Below are 22017 nucleotides of genomic sequence, written 5' to 3' on the forward strand. Positions count from 1 at the left end.
AGGGTATTCTTGTTTACCAGGGGAGGAGATCCGGTACAAGAATCGAGTTTGTTGATTTGACTTTTTTTTATTACATTGGATGCCATTTTGTCACAGGAAAAGATTAGCCTCTAGGATGGAACCCAGGTAGGTAATTTCATCTTTCCTTGTGACAATATTGTCACCCACTGTAAACTGAGAAGCCGTCTGTTTTGCTGAGTTTGTTATTTGAACCGAAGAGAAATGGACTCTGTTTTGCCCATGTGTAATGATAGTTTGTTGTCGGCGAGCCATATGCAGATTTTTGCCTAGTTCCGAGCTGACGGTTTTTTTCAACCTGTAATTTGTTCTTGTCAGAGACCAGCAGGGGCTGAGTCGTCCGCAAACAGGAACAAGTTGCAGTCACAAGCTGACGACATGTCATTTGCATAAAATTAGGAACAGTAGTGGTCCCTAGTATGCTTTCCTTGTGGAACACCACAGTTCACTGTGAGGGGGGGGGGATAGGGTAACTCAGAAACATTGTACATATGTCTATACCGAAACACCTGTGACCTCATTTTCTTCTTCTAAATTACATGCTATACTATGTTATTTGATACTATCTTGTCTAGCACAGTCTCTGGAGCGTAACAGTAAGAAGCATTTTGTATGAAAGTATTCTGTACTTCTGTATGACAAACTATTAAAGAAACTTGAAACTTGAAAACTTGAAGGCTGTCTCCGGAGACATGATCGGTTCCAGAGAGTATTTAATGGGTGTTTGCTCAGGGAAGTAGCACTGGTGATATCACCATGATTCATAAGACAATAGATTGAAAAGTAACTTTGTACCAATTTGTACAAGTGATGGCTTATTTATTTATTTATTTTTTATTTTTTATTATCTTTTTTCCCTCTCTTTTTTCCGATGTTTCTCCCATCCCACTGTTAGTCGTTATGCCAATTCCCAACCCCCCTTCCTGGTTGTTGCCCCCCCCCCCCCCCCCCCCCCCTTACTGTTGGGTCCGAGAGGCCGGAGGCCGGGAGAGGACTGTCACATGCTTTCCTCCGACGCATGTGCAGCCAGCCGGCAGCGCAGATTCTCACTGGGAGAGTGTAATGTGTGGAAGGTCGCACTACCTCCTCTCCAGATCCTACCCTCGCTGTGCAGGCGCCCCCGACCGAACTGTAGGGGTCACTGTCCACAACGCCCAGGGACCCACCCCACGGCTTCCCTTCCCCCTAACTCAGCCAAACGAGTTTAGTATAAGCGATCAGCCCAAGCCAAGGGCAATGCTTGACTCTCCGGGAGTCGAGACCGCAGCCTCTTGCATTGGTGATGAGCACCAATCTCCGCTACTCCACCTTGACCGCCCCGTGATGGCTTATTTTGATGGTAGAACCTGTACTTTATCATATCATGTAAAAAAAAAAAAGTACTTTGTGCCTCTAAAGGATGTAAAGTCTGTGCCCTAGTCACACTCTCCATCAACGATGTTTTAATGTCAATCAAAATCAGTATTTACACGCTTGCATCAACATTTTTCCCCACTCTCTATTCCTGGAAACAATTTCAGTAAACTCCCCGCTATACTCTCTTAGTCTCTCCAAATGTCAACACTGACTTTCCGACCAATCCCATTAAGCCGGCCCTGGGACTTCCAGAACGAAGCTAACATCCTCTTAACACTTTTCTGCGCCAACAACAAGTTTACTTGTTTATTTGGTCCGTTTTTTCTTTTTTTCGATTTTAATATTCTATTTCAATGTCACAGACCTGTATGGTTGCCGTTAAAAGGCATACTGGGGACCCCGAGGGTGCAGTACCGGCCAGATCTGGCTAGGTGGCAGTATCGAGAGTTGCAGTAAACCCTGTTCCAGACCGTGTGTATAATTTTAGGCAACCAACTTGTGTTTAGCGTTTTCGTCTGATTTGGCCAATTGGAAATAGGCTGTCTATTGCCATTCTCTAAGACAAACTCTAACCTTAACCAGCTCCTTAACAGCGCCTAAACTTAACCCAGTGGGCGGCCGCCACTGGGGGGGCGCTAGGACGCCGCCCCCCCTGGTAAAGACAGCAGGAGAAGAAGAAAATGTTTTATTTTTATTTTAGACCCCTAAAAATAAAATAAACATGTTTAAAATGAATAATATTTACTCATTTTAAGTATGTTTGTGTTTCCAATGCACAATATAACGTTAAAATATAAAATATTAATAATCGTTTTCCTGAACAGGAAGTGACGATTCTGTCTGATAAAGAACGTTCCATTACCTTAGCCGCATTTATCCTGCCGTATTTCTCTCAGGCTAGACGCAATAGCGTTTTCATCGCTGTATCCGTCGCAGCCAATCAGTGCGTAACGCGGTGTGCGTTGAAATATGATGTTTATGATGGAAGCCGGGTGGTGATTTGAAGCGGTCTAAGCAGCAGCGTCTATAATTTTTTTCCGTAGCAGCATTTTTCTCCTTAGCCGCATTTCGCGGGAGACGTTCTCTCTGATTGGCCAACACCATTTTCTAGCTTCTAGGTTGGGTTTGTAGGTAGACTGTGTTGTTGTGAAGATGCAGCTATTTGTCTTAGAGCGTGAAGGCAAGTTCTTTCGACGGTTTAACTAAGCTTAGGCACTCTTTCAAAGTTGGTTAAGGTTAGAGTTTGTCTTAGAGCAGGGCGATAGAACGCCAGGTAGTTTGCAGGCTGTTTGATGAGGAAATGGGGCAAAGACACAGCTCTGCACAGTACTTGTTGCCGTTGTTGGCTAACAACAAAGCTATATGGATGCAGTGTGGACCAACTGGACATGCATGGACAATGGACATCAACACAGTCTGGACAGTGGAGTGGAGTGGATATACTTTATCAAGCCCTTCTGCCCTGCTGGACCACTGTGCGTTTCAACTTAACAAGGTATAGTTGCGATGATGCGATCTCTCTCTCTCTCTCTCTCTCTCGCTCTCTCTCTCTCTCTCTCTCTCTCTCTCTCTCTCTCCTCTCTCTCCTCTCTCTCTCTCTCTCTCTCTCTCTCTCTCTCTCTCTCGCTCTCTCTCTCGACGCCGCTCTCTCTCTCTCTCTCTCTCTCTCTCTCTCTTATTTCGCCACGAGTGGGGCATAACCACTCAGACAAATGAATGGTAACTTGTTTAAAATGACGAGATATACAATATGTGTTTATTATTGAATAGATCTGAGAGAGAGAGAGAGAGAGAGAGAAGAGAGAGAGAGAGAGAGAGAGAGAGAGAGAGAGAGTGAGAGAGAGAGAGAGAGAGAGAGAGAGAGAGAGAGAAAGAGAGAGAGAGAGAGAGAGAGAGAGAGAGAGAGAGAGAGAGAGATGGAGAGAGAGAGAGAGAGAGAGAGCTGTGCGTGTTTGTGTTGGGCTATTGGAAACGTGGTTGCATTTGGACTGACTGTGGATCATATATTGATCGATGGCAATGGTGATAATATTCGCCAATGCGTGCCTGCCTTGTACATGTTTGCAAAATGTTTGGTATAGCGCCCCTAGTGGAGAAGAATCCACGAGCCGCCACTGACTTAACCCTTCTAACCTTAAGCAACTCCGAAACAATGCCTAACCTTAACCAACTCCGAAACAATGCCTAAACTTAACCGGCGAAAGAATGCACGTTAAAAAATACTGCCATTCTCTAAGACAAACTCTAACCTTAACCAGCTCCTTAACAGCACCTAAACTTAACCCTTCTAACCGTAAGCAACTCCGAAACAATGCCTAACCTTAACCAACTCCGAAACAATGCTTAAAGTTATGCCTAAACTTAACGGCGAAAGAATGCGAATGCACGTTAAAAAAAATAAATAAAAAAAATTAAAGGGAATAGAACTTGCCAGCAACGGGCCGTAGGATCCACAGCAATGCAGCGCTGCCAATTGAGCTAGTTCTGGATGATGCTGCCGCGTCGCAGCGGGGCCGTGGCTAGACGCAAGTTGGGCGTGGTTAGACACAAGTTGGTTGCCTTTAATATTTACGCTTCCAGACCGTGTGTTTCATTTAAATCCCTCCGGGTGCTAAATTTAGACGGAGCCGAGTAAATCGCTTCATCCGACCACTTTGAAACACATCTGGCACACTCGATCCATAAATTGTGCCAAATTATGTCCGGGACCAGATGGACACCAATACTGGAAATCGCGATCAGACAATTGGAATATTCTTTTTGGAATACCCCTGACCAAAGGTAAGGACTATCTGACATCAATTTCAGCTTGATCCAACAATGTTCTCATATCCATCCAGCTGATCAGCGTCTGTAGTGTTCAACACGAATGATGTTACTGGCCATCAAACCATAAAAAAACTACCCCCCCCCCCCCCCTTCATGCATTCATGATGAAACATGTTACCTATTATATACATTTGATTTGGAAATAGTAGCATGTCCAGGCAAGAAACGCCAACGCTTATAGTAGAATACACGTAGCGCCCTATAACTCGCTTTTCGGGAATTATCCCGGATCACTCCTAAACTATACTTTTTTTTGTATCCACTTTTTCTCCCCATTTTCTATTTTTCTCCCATCCCAATTTCGTAGTATCCAATTCTTCCCTCCCCTGTCTTGAACGTTGCTAGACTATGCCTCCCACTGGTCGGCTGTAGTGAGGACAGAAGCCTTGCATCACGTGTCCCCTCCGGTACACGAGGAGGCAGCCTGTCGCATGTTTTCACTGCAGCAGCTCGAACTCTCAGTGGCGAGGAGTAATGCGTGGGAGGCTCACGCTGCCCCCGCTACTTCATGCACTGGCGTCACCAAACCGACCTGTAGGAGTCGCTGTCCAATCCCCACCCACCGGCTTTCCCACCCTCTAACACTTGCCAATTGTGTTAGTATGAACGACCGGCCAGCCGGTAGCAACGCAGAGAGCTGGGCTCGAACCCAGAGTCTCCTGCGTTAGTGGTGAGCGCCTTGCCCACTGCGCCAATCAGCCGCCCACTCCTAAACTATACTTATATTCGCCACGAGATAACGTGCAAACACTCTTTTTTGCATGTTCGACGGAAGAAAGTCACTGTCAAATGACTATAGTATTGTCTCCATAGCTATAATATAGAATATAGATATAGCTCTAAAAACAAGGTTGGCTACATCGGCGACACGCTCGTATTGAGAGGGTTTAACCCCTAAGCTCCCGATGTGCAGGTTGGCACCTTGTATGGTCGCTTCCACCATCGGTGTGTGAGTGAATGGGTGAATGTGAGGAACAAAAATGTTAAAGCGCTTTGGATAAAAGCACTATATAAATGCACCATTTACCAATTCGCTTTCAATGCAATCTAATCAAAACAGGAATTGCAGCGTATTTGCTTGGGACAAGGGTTTCTTAAAAGGTGATTGCAGGAAAGGCAAGGAATTTTACAGACAGCCTTGATGACATCTCTATGGTACTGAAAGTAAGGAGGTAGTCAGAGACAGTCTTGATGCCATCTCTATGGTACTGAAAGTAAGGAGGTAGTCAGAGTCTCAGAGACAGCCTTGATCAAATCGAATAATTGTAATAATTTTTCAGAAATGTTCACTACTCATTGTGATATATTTTTCAGTTTCTGATTGTCCAATGTCATCCAGTTAAAGGAAATTGACCCCCGTCAATTTCAGACAGTTCGTACAACTCAGAAAATGTAAACTCTATTTAAAAATAGAGATGCACAAGTACAGTGTGAGGAGGTAGAAATATATATTCATTATTCAATATATGCCAATGTTAAATCAATTTGATTGTCTTGAACAATCACATTGCCATTAATATTAGGTTAGAAAATACTTGTAAAAATATGTGTCTTCTGTTACACAAATGCACATGACTTCCTTTAATCCAATGTTAATTTGTTAATTTGATTACATCTGTCCCCAGAAAAGAAAACAGCTGGTATAGACCACGCCCACTTCCGGGCATATATCTGAATACAGATACAGATAATTGTGTTGGTTGAACAGATACAGATACAAATAATGATGTCTCCGCATTCCCCTAATTCCCCTAATTCCCCTAATTCCCCATCGCGGCTGGGAGTCAAAGCTATGGAAGGAAGTTGGGGTCAAAAAGGGTAATGCAATTAATTGCAGAATTTCAATTGGGTTTTCATATGAATAAAAAATAATGTACACGTTAATATGGACAGCCCTACTTATAATACTTCAAGGTGCCAATATAGTCTAAAAGTACAGGGTAAATACATAATATATAGGCAATGGACAATCCACAGTTTCCTGCATGACACCTCTATGCTACATGCTACGTGCAGTTGTGTGGTGACATTGACGTGAGGACTATGACGTCTGCTATGTTGTCATTTTAGTGTTTACGCGAACACAAGCAGACACTCATCCATGTACGCTATGTCTCAACCATGCAAGTGTTTTCAGAACAGAACTCATGTAGAGTTTTGAACAATATTGCCTCATATCATTCTCAGCTTAGTTGTGATAATTCAGGTAAACAGATTGGTAGTAATTAGGGATGCTCGATATTGGCTTTTTTACCGATACCGATATTCCGATATTGTCCAACTCTTAATTTCGATACCGATACCGATATCAACCGATACCGATATATGCAGGGTTTCCCCGTCCAAAAAACTGAATAATTTCAGGTAACTAATAATTTCACTGGATATATATATAACAAATATTGTTATTGTTTTTTATTTTTTTTAAACCGATACCGATATTTTCCGATATCACATTTTACTGCCGATATCGGCCGATAATATCGGTCGGCCGATAATATCGGACATCCCTAATTCTCAGCTTAGTTGTGATAATTCAAGTAAACAGATTGGTAGTAATTCATGCTAAGACCACATTTCCCATGAACCCCTTTGCTTGCTGTAGTGAAGGAGAGGTGAACAGTAAACAGTCAGGACCTATAGAATGGTTGTGTCTGGAACTCATAGCCCGGAGGGACGTTTCCATGGGAATCATCACTTTTTGAACACCCTACTGAAAAGCTGTAACTCATTGTGATTTTCATCTAAAAAAAATCAGGATTGGGGGGGGTGTAGGACACACACGCAGACACACACACAAAAAGGGGGATCTTAAAGTTGTGCTATAGGATTGAGACACAACTCTATAGTCTGTCACCATCACTATCACTGATCTGGACATTCTAGTTCTAACTACCAAGCACTGACTGACTGTATTACTGAACTGTATTATTATACTCTGTTACCATGGAAGCCAGAATTTGGAGTCCAGCTCACTTTTAATTCAGGGGGGAGAGCACGCCCCCATTAACAATGGTGGAGAGAGTCAACAGTTTCAGGTTCCTTGGGGAACAGCGAGGACCTGTCCTGGTCTCATCACACCGGCATCGTTGTCAAGACAGCGAGACAACGGCTCTTCTTCCTCCATAGGCTGAGAAGATTCGGCATGGACTCTGCAACTTGTACCCAATGCACTTTCTGTAAAGATTTACTATTTTATTTGAGCTTACCTAATTTTATATTTTATTTGATCTTACTACTACTACTTATTGTTATTGAACACACACACCCTGCACCTTAACATGCACATACACTATATGCAAGACTATTTTACTATTTTATATGACCTAATTTTATATTTTATATTATCCTACTACTACTACTTATTGTTTCCATTCTTGTATTCATTGTTGTTTCTTAATTGTGCACTGTTGAGTCTGAGCTCGAAACGCAAAAATGTCATTACCTGCAATGCCCCTGTATTGTTGTATATTTGACAATAAATAACTTGAACTTGAACTTGAACAATTCAATGTAAACTGTAAAAATATGTAAAACAATACGTATACTCAAATGACATGTTCCAACGATACAGCTTTCAGTGTCAATAATTTCTTGGATGCATTTCTTCTCCATAACATTTTCAACGATCCAAGAAGCTCCACTTCTGGAATGCATTGCATTGAAAATAAATTGACCTCGAGCTGGATGGAAACAATGGGTTTAAACACATTGGAGCAGCCAACACAGCTGTACTGTGTAGTAAGGAATTCAACCGATTGCTTTGTACATGACAGGAAAACATGACCAGATATGAAAGGCAGTTGTGTGTACTCTATGCAGGCTATTTGGTCTGTAAGTTGTGGAGGACGGACAAGACGCAATCTGAACGTTCCATCTCATCACCACATAATATCTGCTATAAACTGAACTATTGCTGCTGTCAAATAATAGACCATAAAGGAGAGAATGCCACACATTCTTTGTAATGCCCCCGTACATGTATTCAGACAATCACTAGGTCTTTATCTAGGGGCGACAGTGGCTCAGGAGGTAGAGCGGTCGTCTGGTAAATCAGAAGGTTAGCAGTTTGATTCTGGCTCCTCCCGGCAGCGTGTCGAAGTGTCCTTGAGCAAGACACTTAACCCCTAACTTCTCCCAAAGAGCAAGTCGGCACCGTGCAGGGTTGCCTCGGCCTTGAATGTGAGTCATATGTTGAAAATTGCTTTGGATACAAGTGCTACAAGTATACTTTAAATGCAGTCCATTTACCTTATTATCTGTGTGAAAACAAGCATGACGAAGACGTAGAGTTGAAACCTTGTTTGTCCAAAATAAATTTATAGGAGCACTGGGAGCAATCTGCAGTGTTTTCTCTGTTGAAATCCCATGTATTCCGCTACACTGCCAGCGTGGGTATTGGTTTTTAAACAATAACATACTTGAAGTTATGGTACATCATATATACCGGCAGCATGAATGCCTTCTACAACAGAACTGCGTTTCCGCGTTGCTGACCCCACGTGACCCTACCCTATTACACGGCCCCTTATCGACGCGCGTTATGCGCCGCTCTACAGCTCTTTCGCTGACTTCCTCGCAGAACAGCTGTTTTTGTATTTATAATATTGGAAACGCCGCGCTGTGAGCGCTGTGAAGCACATCTGTATTAAATGCCGACAGCACCTCTGTATTAAATGCTGAGTCATCAATCAATCAATAACAACATTAACGATAACGTTAGCATTAGGCTAACGCCAAGCTGTAATGTTACCAGTCTCACGTCTATCTGCTAACGTTAGCATTAGGTAATAACCGGTTTAAAATGGATGGTGATTACCTCACGTTGTGTCTATTCTGCTAACGCCGACTCATCAATCAATCAATAACAACATTAACGATAACGTTAGCATTAGGCTAACGCCAAGCTGTAATGTTACCAGTCTCGCGTCTATCTGCTAACGTTAGCATTAGGTAATAACCGGTTTAAAATGGATGGTGATTACCTCACGTTGTGTCTATTCTGCTAGCATTAACGTTACTAGTACAAACAATCAAACCAAAACATTGACATCTAACTTATCTTTAGATATTTACTCAACATCCAATGTCTAACTCTGAATGAACACAACACTCTAACTTAACATCTTTAGCTAATAAAGTACTCAACCTCTACTGTCTTTAACTATGAACAAACACAACACTCTAACTTACCATCTTTAGATAATAAAGTACTCAACCTCTACTGTCTTTAACTATGAACAAACACAACACTCTAACTTACCATCTTTAGATAATAAAGTACTCAACCTCTACTGTCTTTAACTATGAACAAACACAACACTCTAACTTACCATCTTTAGATAATAAAGTACTCAACCTCTACTGTCTTTAACTATGAACAAACACAACACTCTAACTTACCATCTTTAGATAATAAAGTAGGGGAGACCGGGGCACAGTGGATCAAGGGGCACAGTGAATCAGTGGCTATTTATAGAAACTTGTACACAGGAATGCCTTGATGATGTCATCAGTGTGTGCCTCTGGTTAATCCATATCTGAAAATGTGTTTAATTTCCAGGCAACACACTTTTGTGAAGAATTGAAAGGTAATCCCCGTTTTGTACCATCAAATGTAACATTTCGGGTTTCTTAAGTGATTCACTGTGCCCCGGTAAAAGGAGGTTGCTTTGTTTGTTGACTAACGGCAATATTAACTCCTCAATTTAACAATTTTTTATTCTAAATATAACTATATATATATATATATTATATCAATCTGTGCCATACTATTGCATGCTTTATCTGGTTTCAGAAAAATTATGTATAATATCTGGACTGATTCACAGTGCCCCAGGTAGCGATCCACTGTACCCCGTTACTGGGGCACGGTGGATCAAATATATTTTTACATTCAACCCCATCTCAGCATCTCATATTTGGCAGGATATGATAGACATGTTTTATAGAGAACATATTCTGCTATCAATTCCACAGTAGACCAGAACCATGCTGTCATCAAGCCAGGAAAAATGCTGAAATATAAGATTTCTGATCCACTGTGCCCCGGTCTCCCCTACTCAACCAAGTAGAGTGTAGACAAGTACACTCAGTCCTACTGTAAGAGCATGGGTCACTCTGAGCCCCAAGTACACTCAGTCCTACTGTAAGAGCATGGGTCTGAGCCCCAAGTACACTCAGTCCTACTGTAAGAGCATTGGTCTGAGCCCCAAGTACACTCCGTCCTACTGTAAGAGCATGGGTCTGAGCCCCAAGTACACTCCGTCCTACTGTAAGAGCATGGGTCTGAGCCCCAAATACACTCCGTCCTACTGTAAGAGCATGGGTCTGAGCCCCAAATACACTCCGTCCTACTGTAAGAGCATGGGTCTGAGCCCCAAATACACTCAGTCCTACTGTAAGAGCATGGGTCTGAGCCCCAAATACACTCAGTCCTACTGTAAGAGCATGGGTCTGAGCCCCAAATACACTCAGTCCTACTGTAAGAGCATGGGTCTGAGCCCCAAATACACTCCGTCCTACTGTAAGAGCATGGGTCACTCTGAGCCCCAAGTACACTCAGTCCTACTGTAAGAGCATGGGTCTGAGCCCCAAGTACACTCCGTCCTACTGTAAGAGCATGGGTCTGAGCCCCAAGTACACTCCGTCCTACTGTAAGAGCATGGGTCTGAGCCCCAAGTACACTCCGTCCTACTGTAAGAGCATGGGTCTGAGCCCTAAGTACACTCAGTCCTACTGTAAGAGCATGGGTCTGAGCCCTAAGTACACTCAGTCCTACTGTAAGAGCATGGGTCTGAGCCCTAAGCACACTCAGTTCTATATCAGGATCTCCCTGTGAAAGCATACCACGAGAAGACTTTAACTTGAGACGATCTCAGATTGTCACGTCTCCCCCTCTTAACGTGTGCTACGACCCTGCCATAGACCCGATACAAGCAGCCATGAGCTGCAGCAGAGGTTCAGTCCAGTGATTGCCTTGCTGGACAAACCATAAGCGCAGAACATAGTGTTGTGTTTGTTCATAGTTAAAGACAGTAGAGGTTGAGTACTTTATTATCTAAAGATGGTAAGTTAGAGTGTTGTGTTTGTTCATAGTTAAAGACAGTAGAGGTTGAGTACTTTATTAGCTAAAGATGTTAAAGGGGACATGCATTCCTAGCACTATTTGGGCAACTTTACACAATTCCTGTGAGTCTATTGAAGACATATGTAAGGTTTTTTTCCAAAAAATTCATTGTTTTATATTTCTAATCAAGTACTCAAAACCATAATTTTTCAGCCTCAAGATTTCAGGCTGTTATGGCCTGGCTCCGCCCATAAGCACTTTGAGTGACAGTCAGTCCACACAGTCTGCGAGAGAGAGAGAGTTATAGAGAGAGAGAGAGAGAGAGAGAGAGAGAGAGAGAGAGAGAGAGAGAGAGAGAGAGAGAGAGAGAGAGAGAGAGAGAGAGAGAGAGAGAGAAGAGAGAGAGAGAGAGAGAGAGAGAGAGAGAGAGAGAGAGAGAGAGAGAGAGAGAGAGAGAGAGAGAGAGAGAGAGAGAGAGAGAGAGAGAGAGAAAAAAGACAGGTCGTTATTGATAAGGCCCCCTCTCTCCCTCCCTCCCTCTCTCTTCCTTTCCTTTTTTTTTCTTTCTTTCACTCCAAGTCATGTGACTCGAGTCCACACCTCTGTCATATAGCACCTATAGCTATATAGTGGAATAGAGTGTATTAATATTCCATATGTATACCATCTAGTTGCACGCTCCTGGCCACCTGACGCAGCGGGCGCACACACACACACCGCGGGACCTGTCAAAACGCGGACCTGTGTGTAAAAGCCTCACAGAAAATACGACAACAGTTGTCAATTGCAAGAAGATGCAAGGAAGATGAAAATACTGAAGCAGAAGATGAAATACCTTCAAAAAGTGCATCGATGAGTAAGCTGTCACTTGGAAAGCTGGGCCCTGTTTCTTGTACCTGGTTCAACTAAGTCGATCAAGATGTCATTATCCAGCTTCAGTTAACCCGATGTTTGAAGCCGGGATTTTCCTGTTCCTCGAAGGTGGATTCAGTCTCGTTAACTCAAGCCAGACTTGCGACCCAGGCTAAATGCGCGCGGCCGCTTCAGTTGAAAAGCCAGCACGTATCGATAGCAGAGAATCTGATTCTCTAGCGGCATTGATTGATTAATTGATTTAGAACTTTATTAACATATTGCAGTACGGCTCAATCGCCTCGCCGACAAGTTAAATGCGTTATCTATAGGCTAATTTCAAGTCCCTCATTACCTCAATCAATCAGATTATATTTCTTTAAACTTGCCTGCTGGATTGAATAATCAAATGAGATCTTGCTAGCGAAAATAATTAGTAAAACTGTTATACAGAATAACGATACGGCTCCCTTACCCATTGATTGATGTATGGTCGATCTTTTACTTATCTTCTCTGTGGTCTAACGGGTTGTTCTTTTGACTTTCACGCAGACGACCGGGGTTCGAGACCCAGTCATCTCCTTCTTTTTGCAATATAGGAATAATTCAATTTGGTGCACGTTGAGAGCTATATAAAGAATGACATCCTCAATGCATGTAGATTTATAATATTTTAACTTAAAACTATGCTACCTTTGCGTATAATCATTAATATTATATTCCAAAAATTTATATTGGAAAGACGGGGTTTCAAACCCCGGTCGCCGGGTTGCCAGGATTGAGCACTACCGCTGAGCGACTGTGCCAGATGGGATAAATTCATTGTTTATACATTAATGAACGAGAGACCCGTGTTTAGAATATTCTTTGTTTTGAATGAAGTTTTATCTCTTTATCCTCATTCATTAATGTGACGTCAACGGCTCGTTCAATTTCTCAAATCCGTCAAACAGCGCATCTCATCAGACATCTTAATCCCAGTTACAATTAAAATAACCACATAATGTGTACATCGCACGAGCGAGCGCCACGGTATATATAACGTGCATTATTTAGGACAAAGTGAATTTAGTATCAGCATTTTGGGTCTATTTTACATTTCAAAAGCCCCCTCTGGAAGAATGGAGCACAAAAACGTAATTCAGAATGGTATAATGCAGATCGTAGACTGTGGGAATAATTTCAGGAAACGGGCTGTCACTTCTTTGCGGGGGCGTGGCGATGGTTCAGGCTAACTTGAACTTAAACTCTGCTTTCGACCAGGCTCAAACTTTTGGATCTGTTGTCATGGTGATTTGGAAAATCCAGGTACGGGGAACCGGAAAGTCCGGCTAACTCAGTTATCCAGTTAAAGTTATCCGGCTAACTCAGTTATCCAGGTACGAGGAACGGGGCCCTAGTGTTTGGTGTTTTGGAGTGGGGCAGTGGCTGATAGTTCATGTAGCACATTTGAATTAACTGATCGGTGGGTTGATATGTCCTAATTGTACAGAGCCGGGCTTCAAATTATAATTGATCCTCAGAATCAGGGGTTTTGGATAAATATGCCTTTATAAATGTGTATACAGAAACAATTCTGTTGCTTTTGTTGATATTCTTTATTTCCATGTTGAAATTACGCAAAATACATAAAGTTTGAGAACCCCATAGACGATCTCTAACTATGCGTACGGCCTGGGCTGCCAGATAATCGAACTGTTCTAACAGCAATATATAGAAGCAGAATGCACACAATAATAATAATAATAATAATAATAATAATAATAATAATAATAATAATAATAATAATAATAATAATAATAATAATAATAATAATAATAATAATAATAATAATAATAATAATAATAATAATAATAATAATAATAATAATAATAATAATAATAATAATAATAATAATAATAATAATAATAATAATAATAATAATAATAATAATAATAATAATAATAATAATAATAATAATAATAATAATAATAATAATAATAATAATAATAATAATAATAATAATAATAATAATAATAATAATAATAATAATAATAATAATAATAATAATAATAATAATAATAATAATAATAATAATAATAATAATAATAATAATAATAATAATAATAATAATAATAATAATAATAATAATAATAATAATAATAATTGAAAAGTTATGGGTTTTTTAAGTCGTATTTGAGGGCAATTGACCAATGGTAGGCTTTTTTATTTGATTTTGTCATCTGGGTAAGAGTTTCTTATCTGGTAAGAGTGCTCTCAACCACTCAGAATTAGGTCTTGCCTAAGAGAAAAGCAAAAATAAGAAATCATTGCTGAATACCAGGGCCCTGTTCCTTGTACCTGGCTAACTGAGTTAGCCGGATAATTTTCAGGATAACTTGACTTAACCTAGACCTGTCGGTTCCCCGACGCGCGATTGTCTAAATAACTATGGCAACAGATCAAAAAGTTTGAACCTGCTCCAGTGCAGGGTTAAGTTCAGTTAGCTGGATAACCTGCATGGCCACGCCCTCGCAAATAAATGCCAGCTCCCTTCCTCACAGTCTAGACTAGATCCCATTATACCATTCTGAATTATGTTTTTCTAGAGGGGGCTTTTGAAATGTAAAATAATATACCTAAAATTCTGACAATAAATCATATTCAGCCTATGGATTTACTTTGTGCTAAATAATGCACGTCATAGTTATATGGATATGGCGCTCGCGATTGCGACACACTATGTGGTTATTTTAATAACGGCACATTGCAAATGTGAATCCCGCAGTGATATTTTTAATGAATGAAACTTATCGGGCGTTTGGCTCTGATTCGTTTCATATTCTCTGCAGTTGATGTATTTGCTTAACGGAGCGCCCAAATTGTGTTGCATTCAAGCATACATTGAAGCGTCTTTATATGCGTGGATTGTGGATATGAATTATGAGGAATCTGAATCTGTGGATTGTTGAATTGTATCACTGTCACTCACACATTATTGTGATATTGTATCTGGGTTTAAAATATATGAGGATGCGCTGTTTGACGGATTTGATGATGTGACGTGACTTGATAAATTGAATGAGCCTTTGACATTTTGATGAATGAATTTGAGAAAATGCATTTATCTGTTCAAGCACTGTTATCTGATGATGAACATGAGGTGTCACTGGTATAAACCAAATGTTAATCAATTCAATGCATGTATGGATGATGTCCGAAACAGATTAAAACCTGATTAATAGCGAAACTGTATAGCCTCCCTCCAACTCCCTCTCTGACACGTTATTTCGGGGGTCGCGCCTTGAAAATGTTGGGAACCATGTATTTATATAGTACATGATACCTAAGCCGAGCGCATACAGTACAGATATCCTCATAATATAATTCGTATCAATTAGATACTCTTTGGGCTTGTTTTTATACTTATTCTGAAAGAGTTGAACTAATTATTTTCGATTCATTCGATCATTCATTCCATTAAGCCTACTGCCAGCAGGCTCATTTAAAGAAATATAATCTGATTGATTGGGGTAATGAGGGACTTAAAATTGGGCTATAGATTATGCATTTAACTTGTCGGCGAGGCTATTGAGCCGTACTGTATTGTACCCATTCTGCAACTACTATCACCGACATCTAAGAAGGGAGATCCCCCCTTGAATGGCCCTTCTAAGGTTTCTCTCCTCCACACTGCCTGTGGAGCATTTTTCCCTATTGTTAGGTTTTAGTGAGTTTTTCCTTACCTTCGCGTGGGGTATGTCTGGGAGTGCTTGCATTCTTTCATTTATTTGCATTTATCTTAAATTTTTTGGACCTTATGGTGTTCTTGTTCTGTTCTTGACTTATTGTTATGTTTTCTTCTTGACTTGTTTAAAGAAGACCTGTACGGCCCATGGGGACATTAACGTGTGTTGTCGGGCCTTATAAATAAATTTGATTTGATTTAATAAAGTTTTCAATCAATCAATCAATGGCGTTACAAAATTAGGATTTCTGCGATTGACACCTGCTGTCTTTTCAGGTGAGGCGGCCGCGCGTATCAAGTCTGGTTCGAATTAACAAGACTGAATCAGCGTTCGAGGAACAGGGAAAGCCTACATCGGGTTCATTGAATCTGGATAATGGGACTTTTATTTATTTTTTTATTATCTTTTTCCCCCTCCTTCTTTTTCCGATTTTTCTCCCATCCCACTGTTAGTCGTTATGCCAATTCCCAACCCCCTTCCTGGTTGTTGCGCACTTTCCCCTACTGTTGGTCCGAGAGGCCGGAGACATGCTCTCCTCCGACGCATGTGCAGCCAGCCGGCAGCCAGCCTGGCAGCGCAGATTCTCACTGGGAGAGTGTAACGTGTGGGAGGCCGCACTACCTCTCACCAGATCCTACCTTCGCTGAGCAGGCGCCCCGACCGAACTGTAGGGGTCGCTGTCCACAACTGACTCTCCGGGAGTCGAGACCGCAGCCTCTTGCATTGGTGACAAGCACAATCTCCGCTACGCCACCTGACCGCCCGGATAATGGGACTTTTGATCGACTTAGTTGAACCAGGTATGGGGAATAGGGCCCAGGTAAGAACAAAATAAGAAAAAATGCTAGTTAAGAACAAAATATTAGGAAACCTGTTCTTATCGCTTTGTGAATGAGGCCCATTGTGTTTTGTGTCAACATTATGAAACAAAAATTGTGAATCTGGCATCATCCAATGTTGGTGATTCTGTTCCTGGCGATAGATGCAAATTAGCTCATATTTAATTAGGTAACGCCTATTTTGCATATGAACATAAAATCTCAGAAAACTTGCAATAAATCTTTTCTTATTTGTTATGTACATAACAAACTGGGAAAGTTGCATTAGTAATATCTATTAAAATATTTGTTTTGCCTATTCACCTAGGCTGTCTCGCCTTAATGTGATTGCTAAAGTGAGGTTAAGTCACGTGACTTTTTTCAACACAACTGAGTGAAACTGCACTTCCAGTAACAGACCTCGAGAGCGGAGTGTCCCCCCTAGCTGCACCGCTTCACATTTCACCATGGAAAATTAAATAAAACAAACGACACAGACATGTTTTAAGAAGTAGTTTGACATTATTTATCACTGGTTTATTTGTGGGTATACTAACAAGGAACGATGGGCACAATGTAAAATTGACACAAAAGCAGATGTCTCCACAAAGGCAGATATCTCTCGTCTGCATGTGCGGCTCTCCAGTCCAGAAATGGACCCTGTGACGTTACCCTGTACAAATACAAGAACTCATGATCGTAATCTAAAACTAAAAGGAAACAGAAAAATATTTAGAAAATAACTAAGTAAGTTGACTTACACACGGTGATGGCAGATATTATCATGTATCTCCTTCTCGTCTGTGGCTGAAAAGAAACCTTGTATCTCCGACACTTTACAGTCTGTCTGTGGGCTAGACATTGTCTCCCGCGTGTTGAAAATGTTGTATGATACTGGGTCCAAGGCAAAATAAAACAAAACAACAAAAAAAGATCATGGGTTTTTTCGGATGTGAAAATAACACCACTGACATTCTGCCTTCTGGGAGATTCAAGGTTTGTTTGCAGGACCCTGACATTTTAAAATGTACAAAATATCACCACAGTTTATGTTGGCTAGTGACCTTTTTCCTTTTTACCCACAATCATGTTTATTCTATTTACAACATACAGTGTACTCTGTAGCATTAACACATTTATAAATAAATATTGCAGTCTTTACAATCTTACACAAACACACCAAGCCGTGTCTTTCGTCGCCAGTCGTCACCTGAGCTGAACGAGGGTGGGGCCTCCTCTCCCTCTCTCTCTCTATCTATCTCTCTCTCCTCTTATTTTCTCTTCTTTCACTATTATTTGCTCAGTTTTGGATACAATTTTAATTTCATCATCCCTCTCTCCATCCTCACCCTCTCAAACCATCAAATAATTAAATAGAATTCAAGGGGAAACAAGATATATTTAAAGTCTTACAGTTTCTAAAGCAATTAAAGAAATTAAATCATACAAAGAAAGAGAAAAAGGAGGTTGTAAAAAAAAGCAGGAAATAGTGCAGACCCACGGTATTCAGACCCACGGCGCTACCCTCGCATGCGTTCGACAAAACGTCCCTGCCAGATCGTCCTTGAGTGAGTGGGTGATCCCAAGTTCATCACACATAGCTCCCCGGCGACGGTCCTGCACGCCGTGGGGGAACGCACACTATTAAAAAAGGAAAATAAATCAAAAAGGGAAAGCATAAATATAATTTCTGTCAGATGGAGAACCCACGTCTGTTCCAAACATCCGGAGTGTCCCTTCCAGCGTCATACAACGTACTGGTGTCTCCGGTGTCCTTCGGCGTAACCTTATAACTCCACCGTCATTTGGTGTAACGTGGTGTCTCTCCAGGGTCCTTTGGTCCTTCAAGTCCCTCCACGTGTCATCAGGGAGTAATTCCGATGTAAACCCTGTATATCCAACGTCATTCCGTGTGACTCCCAAACTCCATTTGTCGTTCGATGCGACCCGGACCCTCCGTACTGAGCGTTATCGGTTATCTCTGTCATGTCTTGTTTCCATTATATGGTATTATTTTGAATAATCCTCATTGTTAAGCTATTTGGTGAGGCTTCGCTTAAAGCCCAAGCGGTCTGCTGTGTGAGAGAACTCCTTCGGTCTCCCGTTTGTTTCGTGCAGTCTTTCTGCTCTAGAGTTTACTTCACATACTGTGTCCCTACGACCACCCTATCATATGAACAAGAGGGGTCAGGGGAACAGCAGGATTGGTTCTGAATATTGTGGAAGTCAGCAGCCAATCGGGCCCGAACAGTTTCAGAAAACAGGACGTAAGCCTCAGATTTGGAACTCTGTGTCTGTAATTGTGCAAGTGTACATGTCTCTGACTTGGATTCACGGAGTTATGGTTGTTTTCCCCCCCGCTACTCTCCCTGTCCGATCATCTCAAAACCATTTTGTTCTCCAGCGCTCGCTTTCTAAAACACTTGTCGTTTTGGGGGAGGAGCAGATTGTCTGTGTTTATTTTACTTACATCTGGCTCTATTCACATCTCCATACATGTTGTGTTATGCTACTAGTTAGATTATATTGTATTATTATTATCTATATGAGCAAGGCCAAACAAAAATGTCTACCTTGTACAAATACAAGAACCCATTGAATACCTTAACAAATAATAAAGTTGCCATTTTAGAAAATAACTGAATAATATGACTTTCAGAAAGGGTTGGGGTTGTTCTGGGGGATGTAAAGGGATGTAATATGTATCCATAATGAGGATAACGTATTCTTTCTTTCTCCATGGATATTCAGAAATGTTAGGAAAACAATGTAATTTTCCTACTGATGTAGTGTCATTATTCCAGCTAGTGCTGAGCTATCAATAGTCAAACGGCACCAACACAGATCGGTATTTGTGCTAATACTCGGTAGGAAGGTAGGAAGGAACTTGAAATACCACAAATATCCGACTTCTCTGTCACAATGTTATGAGAGACCAAATGTCAATATTTTCATGAGTAAAGGTCTTAAGATCGCTTCAGGTAATAACGTGTGTATACAAAGTTATATTCATGCCAGTAGTCACACGTTTTCCGTTCTATGACTAAAGTTGTTCTCTAAAGACAGTTTCACTGGTCTTCTGTTCCTAGGGAACAGTTTGGACTCAGCTATTGCAAACATTGAGACAGGAAATAAATGTCCTTCCATTTAGAGTTATAGGGTCCATTTAGAATGTTTAGAGGGTCCATTTAGAATGTTTATGTTGTCAAGTCAAAACCGTCTGTAGACCCTCCGCCCCTCGTCTCCGCAGCATTATAGTTGTGGGCACAACACAAGAGGTGTTATGGTGAATAACATCACAGCAGTGGTAGCATAAGTTTTGTTTTGCTTTCTTTATACAATATCCGATTTGCATCATGTAAATAAAACACTGAGAGATCAAGTTCCGACATGGAGTTAATTCAGCTCTGTATGCACGTGCGTTGCTAAGCAACCCGTAGATGGGATGCAATAACACAAGCAACCGACCGGTGATAATGTGGTGCATTCACCATATCCCGAATTGTGATGAAGTTGACCCATGTTTGTAAAAAATAATTATCATTCATAACCGATAATTGTTTCGATGACTAAGACAAGTGTCGAAAATAAATACAAATCAAAACATTACATTTATTCAAAATGAAATTCGATTGCTACTCTATTGTTTGCTATCACTGACTTTGGGTCCTGTGTGTGGGAGCTACTGTCTATGGTATGACTTCTTGGCTACATCTTCTAGGAAATCTAAATGTACAATTCTTGCTCTTCCTCCATTGTTTACTCCTCTCCTTCCATCTATCCCTTCTTCTTCTTCTTCTCCCTTCCTTCTCTCCGGTTTTACTGATCGTTATATTATTATTGTGTTGTATGCAAACCATTCATACTTTTGTGTAATATGTAAACTATTCACACTTTTTTATAGTATATATTTATATCGTTCTGTGTCGTTTATATCTGCCTCACTGTTTGTCCTTAGGTCGGTCCTCCCGTCCTCTCCCTCCGTCCATCCGTCCAAAGGCATTACAGGTGAGTTGTATTATTTTGTCCCTCCCCCCTTTTCCTCTCCTCCCATCTGTCTCTGTCCAGCTCTCTCTCTCTACCTCTCTCTCTCCACCAATCACAGATTGTCTTGTAGCCTCTCCATGTAGGTTCTGATTTCTGATTGGCCCAGGTCCATGTCCTGACACACCCATTTGATGTCGTCCTCGCTCCCGTTGCCCACCAGGACAGAGGAGTTGGCGTAAGGCCTGCCCCCGCCGCCGTCGTCGCTGGGCAGAACCGTGGCGAACGACGTGAACTTCACGCGTTTGCGTTTGGCCGCCGCGACAGCCGCTGTGGTCGATCTGGGAGAATTATTCAGCGGCTCGGATTTGCCGGCGGAGTCCTTGCCACCGGTGGCGACCCCCGAAAGGCAATGGCGCGGCTCGGGGACGGATCTCGGCAAGGTTTGCCCATGAGCGATGCCCCGGTGCCCAATTGCGGTGCCACCGCCGCCCATAGTGCCCATCCCCATGCCCAGTACTAGGCTGTTACCGGTTCCATTCAGCAGGTACTTGCTCTCCTCGTAGCCTCCCTCGTTCCTGTCGATGATTGTGGTGCACTCGTCTGGCAGCGGCCGGTGGCACTGTTCAGGGTGGTCGCCCAGGAGGTCGGCCTCGTTGCCCAGCCACACCCAGTCGTGAGCGTGGTTCATGTTCCCTCCGGTCTCCAACACAGGCAGCTGCTTATGGCGGTACCTGGGCAGAGGGATAGAACGTTAGACCTATGAAGATACCAGATTAATAGAATGTTAGATCTATGAAGATAGCAGAGGAATAGAATGTTAGGCCTGTGGAGATACCAGATTAATAGAATGTTAGATCTATGAAGATAGCAGAGGAATATAATGTTAGGCCTGTGGAGTTACCAGAGGAATATAATGCTAGGCCTATGGAGATAGCAGAGGAATATAATGCTAGGCCTATGGAGATAGCAGCGGAATATAATGCTAGGCCTATGGAGATAGCAGAGGAATAGGATGTTAGGCCTATGGGGATACCAGAGGAATAGGGTGTTAGACCTATGGAGATGCCAGAGGAATAGGATGTTAGACCTATGGAGATACCAGAGGAATAGGATGTTAGACCTATGGGGATACCAGAGGAATAGGGTGTTAGACCTATGGAGATACCAGCGGAATAGGATGTTAGACCTATGGGGATACCAGAGGAATAGGATGTTAGACCTATGGAGATACCAGAGGAATAGGATGTTAGACCTATGGAGATACCAGAGGAATAGGATGTTAGACCTATGGAGATACCAGAGCAATAGGATGTTAGACCTATGGAGATACCAGAGGAATAGGATGTTAGACCTATGGAGA

Source organism: Notolepis coatsorum, assembly GCF_963971535.1.
Source record: "Notolepis coatsorum genome assembly, chromosome: 2".
Lineage (NCBI taxonomy): Eukaryota > Metazoa > Chordata > Actinopteri > Aulopiformes > Paralepididae > Notolepis > Notolepis coatsorum.